The sequence below is a fragment of the Camelus dromedarius genome, chromosome 18 (assembly GCF_036321535.1).
Source record: "Camelus dromedarius isolate mCamDro1 chromosome 18, mCamDro1.pat, whole genome shotgun sequence".
NCBI lineage: Eukaryota > Metazoa > Chordata > Mammalia > Artiodactyla > Camelidae > Camelus > Camelus dromedarius.
In genome coordinates, this window is record NC_087453.1 from 8,358,509 (window position 1) to 8,367,649 (window position 9,141).

Here is a 9,141-nt window from a genome sequence, read left to right on the forward strand (position 1 = left end):
GGCTGAGGCCCGGGATGGCTCCTCGAAGGTCTGGCTTCCCCGGTACTTCTAGTCTGGCCCTCCAGGACTTTCTTCTTTTCTCCTTTTCTTTTTAATTCCTTTGAAGTTTTCCTCTCCCTCCAGTCATTTCTGGGCTGTTCACTGTGTCCACCAATGACAACCTCCGGGTTGTGTTCGTCCCCCTCCCCCAGTGGAATGACAGAGCCGTGTCCCTGATAACAAAGACTGAATCCTTTTCTCTAAACGCCTCAGAGCCGGGTTTCTCCTCATTGCGACCCTGTTCAGCACTGTCTATGCTGGGGAGGTGAGGAAGAGATCCCTAGTTTCCCCCACCCACCTGCAGAGGGGCTCAGCGTGGCCCTGCTGCTCATCAAAGAGCTGTCGCACCCTTCTGTGAACTGGACCTGGGCCTGCAGGCGAGGTTTCTAACCTGAAACGGCCCAGAAGAGCTGGTTAGGATGCTTCATTACACCTGAATCCTCAGGGCCTTCCTCCCCTTATCTCCTGCCTTAAATCTCTCCTAACACATTGCTCACCTCCTTCCCACGCTTGTGCGAAGTTCCAGTTTCCCCAGCTGTTTTGTGAGTGATCTGCCTCTGCTCCAGAATGAATGCCCTGAGAAGGCGGGGACCTGTCTGCTTTGCTCACTGTTGAGCCTGTACCTGATTTTGAGCAGGTACTCAGATCTGACTCTGCTGGGTCCTGGAGCTGAGGAGGGTGGTGTCTTCGCACTAATTTTGCCCCACCTGGGTTCAAAGGTGAGAAACCCATCTTTCCCCCGATGGTTTCAGTTTACCAAATGTTCATGGGGAAATTTAAGATTTTTCTGGCCATTTTGAATGGAAGTCCAGATGGAAAGGATACCATCCCAAGCTGAATAATAATAAAGCTGCCTTCTCTACCCCCTGTTCAAAAGCACCTACTCAAGCTAAACTGGAAATGAAGTGTGGTGCTGGGACGGGGCGGTGGAGAGGTTTGGTTTCAAGAGCACTTAAATACTTAAAAATTATGGAGGCCCTCCAAGTATTTTGTTTTTGTGTGATAAGTCTTTCAACATTCATTGTGTTAAAATTAAAACTGAGAAGTGTTTAAAACACAAGAATACACAAGCACACATTCTAGTAGTCATCAGGGCGATGATACCATCACATGTCCTGTCCCTTCTGGAAAATTCCATCGTATACCTGTGTGACAAGGAGGGTGAGAAGAGCAAGTGACGTCTTAGTATTGTGAAAATAGTTGTGGCGTTGAGAATCTCCTGAAAAGTCCCAGGGACGCCCAGGGATCGCTAGGAGAACACATGCCACCACCTCTAGGGATTACTGTTCTCAGCTGTCACCCTCCTCTCCGCAGTTGTCAGGGCCAAGTGCTGGGTCCCAGTTCTGTGTGAGTGACTGTTGGGTGGTTGAGCTTTATTACTGTTATCGGTACTGATTTATCAAGCCCTTTACAAAAGGAAGTTCGTGGTTGCCAACACACCTGCGTGGGCTCTGCATTCCTGGAGATGTTGTCACATCCTCTCTGGCCTCCCCAGGGTGTGGCATCCCTCTTGGACTTTCCTTTCTAGAAGGAAGGGCCAGGCCTGAGCTTTCTGGATCTCCTAAGCAAAATTTGCTCTGAGGCCTGCGTCATAAGTGCGCCTGGGCTGTGTAAAGAAGGAATGTGGAAAATAGTTTGAATTTGATAAAGGTGTTGTGGAGGAGGGGAGCCCTTTCATTCCGAGCGCGCCGTTCCAGGCACAAGTTTGTTCTCAGGGGCTGAAAGCCAGACTTTCTCCAGAAGCAGAAAGCCCAGAGAAACAGCAGAAACAGGGAAGGGTTTATAGTTCTGTTTCTTTGGTCTGAAGACTGAACCCTAATCTCATTTCTCTCCATCCTTCCTCCCCACCCCCAAATCCTCAAGCTAAAGCTGATCAAGACCTATGTGGAGAAGGAAAAGCTTTGTCCCATGCCTGGGAGAATTAATACTCAGTGAATTAGGGAGATAAGCAAGGTGAGTGGATGACACAGACTCTATAAATTACAGGTTCACAAAACCATTAGTTGGGGATGATTAACACACCCACACTCTGTCAGATCTCTCCAGCCCCCCTCCACCCTCTGAAAGAAGCTAGTGAGTACCATTTCTGCTTTTTCCTCTCTTTTCAGTGCTTTCTTTCTTTAGTTCCTCTACAACTTAACACAAATGTTGTGTTGGGAATTTACCTTGTGAGGTGGAGAGAGTCTGTAATTTTCCACGATTCATTTTATTGATTTATGTCTTGCATAATGATACTTTTTTTTTCCCTTTCCTCTTAGGGAAAAAAATCTCTTCGAGGAAAAAAAAAAAAAAGAGGTGGCAAGAAGTTATAATGATGGTGAGATTTTTTTTTCAAGAGGTTTCTATTGTGGGGAGGGTATAGCTCAGTGGTAGAGTGAATGCTTATCATGCACGAGGTCCTGGGTTCAATCCTCAGTAACTCCACTTAAAGAAAAAAAAAAAAAAACCTAGCTACCTTCCCACCCCCGGCCAAAAAAAGAAATTATAAACTTAAAAAAAAGTTTCTCTTGGTAGCTCTTTTTCTCCTTGATTGCTCAAGTGCCAGTTTTGATGGAGCTGGTTAATAATTCTTTAAGAGAGAGCAGAAGTGTACATTTATGAATCTCAGACTACCCAACAAAGCATTTTAAGCCCTTTAGCAGAGGTGGAATTAAGCCACATGATCTGTTTTCTGGTTAATAGCTTATAACACAGCTCAAGAAACTAATGAATTATCTCCTGTGCCTTTAAGAAACTAAATGCCATTTTAGGTTAAAACACACACACACACACACACACACACACACACACACACACACACACACACACACACACACACACACACACACCCATCTTCATGGGAGGCAGCATGTGCCAGGCACTATGCACACACCCTACCCTAGAGGAGTTTGCTTTCTGACTGGTCCCCTCTCTGGGACTTAATTTCTCCATCTGTAAATGCAGACACCCGATGAGCTCATCTTCACAATCCCTTCCAGCTCTTAACCTTCTATGGTACCCTGGGGATAAAGGAGATTGATCGTTACTTCAGCATTACCAGGGATGAACTAGAATGAGAAGGGTAATCTTTCCATCAGGCTCAACAGGCAGGCAACAGTCATCAACTAAAATATTCCACTTCCTAGGAGGTGTTGGTGAAGATGCTGGTAACTAACATTTATGAGGGTCTTACCTGGTGCTGGGAACTGTGCTAAGTGCTTTCCCATGAATTATCTTATTTATTTTTAAGTTGTATGAAAGAGCTTTATATTTGGAGGCACTGAGATCTTAACCTTTTTTTGTTTTGAAGTGGTAAGTGTTATTTTGACCCCTTGCTCTGCTCCATGCTGGCTAGGTAACCTTGACTCATTTTGCTTAACTACTCAGAGCCTCAGGTGAGAAACTACCATGAAACTGCTCTGCAAACCATCAGGTTCGGTGAGAACATTAGTAGCTATTATTTAGCACATAATATTGTCTACCAAAGCCTCTGGTAGAATTTCAAGAACATCTTTGAAATAAAACAGAAATGTGTAATAAACCATTCTTCTTGTTTTTCACACAGGGCGACCTTTTAGTCAACATCTCTTAGAGAGGCAGCCTGGAGTTAAGAAGGTGACCTCCAGATGCCTACATTCAGATCCTGCCTCTGCATTTCCTAGCTGTGTGACCTTGGGCAAGTTCTTAAGCTCTCTGAGCCTCAGTTTTCTCATCTGTAAAATGAGGATAATAAGAGCATTCATTGTCTTCATTCATGTACAAAGCACTTAGGATAGGACCCAGCACAGAGTAAGGACTCCTTAAATGTTACCTATTATTGTCATTGTAGCTGTCTAATTATTTTTATTACCTACTACCATAATAGAATTCATTAGTGTATAATAAGTATTAAGCTTATATTAAGTATTAAACTTTATTAAACTTCAGCTGTATACACAATACGGTCCTTGGCATGGAGATATAGAATAACAATAAAAAAAAAAGAATGAAGATATGATTTCTACCATCCAGAGCTTCACAGTTCACGCATTCATTGGCTCAGCAAGTCTCCTTAAACATCTACTGAGGATCTGGCAAGGAGACGATGCTTTGTATAGAGTTTGAATAGGATAGAGTTCTTGCCTCCGTGGAACTCACCTCTAGCCGAGAAGTCAGACGACGGAGAAATGTCTTCTGGAAGTGGTGTGTGGGTAGTTCAGAGCGGGGAGGTTTGCTGGAGTTGACCATCCAAGAGTTCACATCTGTCTCCCCGCTGGTTCCAGCTGTGGAACTCTGGACACACATTTTGATCTCTCTAATGAGCACTTTGCGCAGGGTAAAATGAAGATAAGGATACTGTCTACTTTCTTTAAATTAGCAAATACTTATTGAGTGTCTGTTATCTGCCAGGCACTATTCGAGATGGTTAAGGATACAGAGGTAGCGAAGACATGACAAAATCCTTGCCCTCCTGGAACTGACATTCCAGGGGAGGAGAGAGCCAGAAGACACAAGTTAATTAATTACAACAGATAGTGTATCAGTGATAAATGCTCTGGAGAAAAATAAAGCAGAGAAGGGGGATGGGGAGGCTGGGGAGCTTGCGGGTGGGATGCAGTGTGGAAGAAAAAAGAAAATTTCAAATGGCAGGGTGGGGGAGCCTGTCAGGGATGCTAGAGGTGAGAAAGTGATCCTCTTGCTTCTCTGGCTGGTAGGGGGGCCGCGGGCAGGGAAGGGCGGGGGAGCCTTCCAGGGTGTGATGATTAAAGGAGATAAAGCTCGCTCTGTGCCTGGCACACAGCAAGTTCTTAGAAGACACCGGCTGCTATTTTGAGCCATTACTCAGTGCTAAGGCCAAGGTAGGAAAGAGGGGGATGGGAGCAGAGAAGAGAGAATGACTAAGTCGGCTGGGGCGGGGGTCTGGAGTGTTTCATGGGTGAAATGACTTTGGTTAGAACCAGGGCAGAAGAATGAGTAGGAGTTTGCTGCAGGCACGGGGGTTGGAGGGGAGGGTATAGGGCGGGGGAAGAGGCATTCCAGGGAGAGGGAGCTTCGAAGCAGAGGTGTGGGGGTGGGGAAAGAACATGGTGTGTTCCCCGGCCATTGTGGGTGTGTGCTGGGCGGGGACCAGTGTGGTGGTGGGGGCTGGAGGCGTAGGTGGGAATCAGATGAGATGGGCTGTAAAGGCCACGGTGGGGAGTTTATACTTTCTCCAGTTGGTGCTGGGAGACTCCTGGAATCTTTAAAACTGGGCAATGAAAGAAACAGATTTGTGTTTTAATAAGATCTCTGGAGGAGGTAGGCACTGAGGGCAGCAAATTAATGAGTCTTGCTGGGACGGGTGTGATTAAATGGCAGAATGAGTGATGTGGCCTGTGGGACTTAGGGAGGAGGCAGGCCATCCATCCATCATTTATTCATTTATTCAGCACCTCTTTACTGAGGTCCAGCTGTGTGCCAGGCACGGGCTGGATGCTGGGGCTGCTCCGGGGATAAGACCATCTCTTTGCACAAGGGAGACAGATAATAAGCAAGTGGACCCAGTTTGGGGGGTTGGGGGCGCACAAACAGGATTGCTTTATGGCCCAGGCAGGAGACTGCAAGGAGGGCAGAGGCCGGGCAGGGACTGCAGAAGAGGGAGCTCCCGCCAGCCTAGCCCGTGTGGCTGCGCAGGAAGCTGGGCTTCATAGTGGTGGGTCTTCTGGTTCTTTAAGAGACGTTGGACGTTTTTATGTGAACCTTCCTGATTTTTAAATGTTGGCAACTGATCAGAGTGTAGTGTGACTGAGGATAAGTGGAGTGTGTGTGTGTGTGTGTGTGTGTGTGTGTGTGTGTGTGTGCGTTCTGCTTAGGATGGGTTGTGGGAAAAGCTCTGAGGAGGTGACATTTAAGTAGAATAAGGTGCTGGCTGGGCAAGAGGGATGAGCACATGCCAAGAATACAGGCAGGGGAAAGGTTGGTGTGTTTGAGGAATGAAGAGGAAGCCATGCAAGAGCGTGAGACCTGAGGGAGAAGGGCTGGAAAGGAGACCGCGGGTGAGAGAGGGGCAGAGTGGGTCATTCAGTGTCTTTCAGGCCATGATGACTTTGGATTCTATTCCAGGTTCACTGAAAAGCCATCTCTGAACTGTTAGAAGTAGTTTTCAGTTCTGTGGCATCTGACTCTAGATCTAGGTTGGGGAGGGGGCGGTGATGCCGAGGAGGAGAGTGGCCAGAACAGTGTGTGTGCTTGCCTCACGATCATCCTTGAGTAGAGGATGGTCAAGGTGAAGGAGAGCGAGGCAGGCAGAGCACTGGAATGAAATCCAAGACCCTGGGAAACCTTGGGAGGTGACATCTGAACAGGGAGGTTGGCCCCATTTTATTTTTGAACGTAGATCTTTGGTCTCTTCTGGATTTTATCTGGTAATCCAGAGCATCCCAAACATGCCTGAGGATAAAAATGATCTTGGGTGATTATGTAGAATGCAGATTCCAAGGCCCCCTTCTGTGATCCCGTCTCTGGAGGTCTGGAATGGGGCCCAGAGAACCTACAACTTTAACCACGGGGATTCTTCCTCTCAGGTAAGTTTGGGAAATGCTGATGCAGGCACTCAGGTGTCACTGCAGGTTTCTGATCCGGGAGACAGGGACTGGTGTTTTAAGATGGGGTTGAGGAAAGAGAGCTTGCAGGCAGGAGGACCAGTGAAGAGGCCTTTGCATCTGTCAGGATGCAAGTCTTGAAGGTCTGGACTTGGTTTGTGTAAGGGCACTGTAGTAGCTTTCTAGGGCTATGATAACAGAGAACCACAAACTGGGTGGCTTAAAGCAAGAGAAATGTATTCTCTCCCAGGTCCGGAGGCTAGAAGTCCAAAATCAAAGCGTCAGCAGGGTCGGCTCCTTGCGGAGGCTCTGAGGGAGAGTCTGTTCCGGGCCCCTCTGCTGGCTTCTGGCCGTGGGCGGTGGTCCCTGGTGGTCCTGGGCGTGCAGGCCCATCGCTCCTGCCTCTGCCTCCTTTCCACCTTTAAGTTAGGTGTTGCCTGAAAGTTGAGGAAGATGGAGAGAGGGCAAAGAGGACAGGATTTGTTGAAAAGCTGCTTACTCGGCACATAATAAATTCTCTCGATGCTGCTCCTGGGAATGCAGAGATATTTGTTGGGGACTTTGGGGATATATAATATATATAATGTCTGTAGAGAGCACATATAATGTCTCTAATGTCTGCAGAAAGCACATTGGAGGCTCCTGCAGGTGGATATTGGGGGAAAGAGGATCATGGCCACAAATGGCTCAGAATAAAACAGCTGCCGGAGGCGGCCATGAATAACAACAGCTGAGACGGCTGAGTATTAAAATATTCAGGTGTGTCAGTGTGTACAAGTCTACTCTCATCTCATTTCCGGTGATCAGCTCATCCTGGTTTGCCCAGGACTTTCCCAGTTTTAACCATGAGGGTCCCTGAAAACCCCTCAGTCCCTGGCAAACCCTATTTCATCTTCACAAATATATATAATTAGTTACTGTTATCACCTTTGCTTTACAGATAAAGGAAACTGAAGAACAGAAAAGTTAAGTAACTTGCCAGGGGTCACACAGATAATTGGCAGTGCTGGTACTCAAATTGTTGGATTCCAGAACCTGCTAGGTTGCCTTTTATAGGGTCAAGGAAATTTCAATGACGGGTTTAAAAATCTTTTCTTCCTTCACGTAATACGTCATTTTATTAGGAAGCAGAGAGCCTGCCTGTGTCCTTCTCCCCTGACCCCGAGACAGTCCTACAGGTGAAAAGTCAGTTAAAGGTCAGGTTGCAAGACTTGTTGCCTTCTACCAGCCTTCCAGAAACCCGATAGCCTCCAGGGGACCTGCCCAAAGCGCCAGCATCTGATCAGAATTCCTCATGGGATTTTTTTCAGGGGGAGGGAGAGTGGTTCACTATGGAGAGAAGTTTCCAAAATGAAAACAAACCAGCAAATAACCCAACTTGTGAACGGAGACCCAGTGACTTAGCCTGATGAAGTTCAACATTAAGGAGAAGAGAACTAAGTCATTTATAGAAATCTTGTTCTCCCTCAGGAGACATTTAAGAACTGAACTTTTTTTTTTTTTGTTAATTTAAAGGAATGCCACGTTTATGTAAAATTATACCAATGATGAAAGAACAACAACAAAGCCAGCCAAAGTTGATGCCCACAGTCTTAGGCTCTTGGGAAACACAGAGGAAAACAAGAACAAGGAAGCCAAGAGCGTGAGAATGGGGCGGCCAGGAGCACAGCTGGGGAGCCTGGTTCAAGGCCTGGTGTTTGAAGTCCCCGAGTGGCTGAGCTGAGACGGGGGAACTCGCCCCCTGAGCCTCGCCTCCATAAAGGGGATCCGCAGTAGCTACCTCGGTGGGTGGGGGTGTGTGTGTTAAGAATTCCACCAGATTATGAAGATGTCACTTAACACCATTTCCGGCACATGGTAGGGTGTTGGATAAATGGTACCTGTTACTGCTCAGGACCCTTTTGGGTTCACACTTTGGTCTGTGATGAGAGAGAGCCCCCAGCCGGTGTTTGAAGGCTCACGCCGTGTCAGGCCTGGGCTCAGGCTGCCACACACATTCTGATATTTAATCCTCACGTTAACTCAGGTTCTGTTAGTATTCTTCCATTTGCAGATGTGGAGACTGAGGTGAAGAGGGGAGGATAAATGGTTTGCCTGAAAGATTTACACAGAGATGAGGGGATTAGGTCTATTCTTTTTTCCTCTTTCTTTTTTTTTTTTTTTAAAAACTCCCCTCTAGGTCTCCTCTGACTCTGCTTTCTATCTACACAACTTTACAGGGAAACTTACCAAAAAAAAGAAGAAGAAGAAGAAGGGAGGGGAGAGGGAGGAGTTGGAGTTCTCGTCATTTTTCTAGTTCCAGGTCTCTTTAAGTATTAAAAAAAAAATTGTTTCAGGAAAGTGCCAGTGGGGAGTTTTTAAAAGGAGCAAGGTGTGCCTGGCAGCCTTCCAGACTGGGGAGTTTTTGCTTATGTTCAGAGGCAAAAATTTCAAGCTCTAGGTGTTCCCCACACAGCTGAAGAGTTTAAGGCGGACTTGACCTTGTGCCCCAGGAATCAACCCGGCCTGCTCCCCAGTTTCATCGCCCCCAGGTGAATGGACCCCAAGGCCTCCATTTAGATCC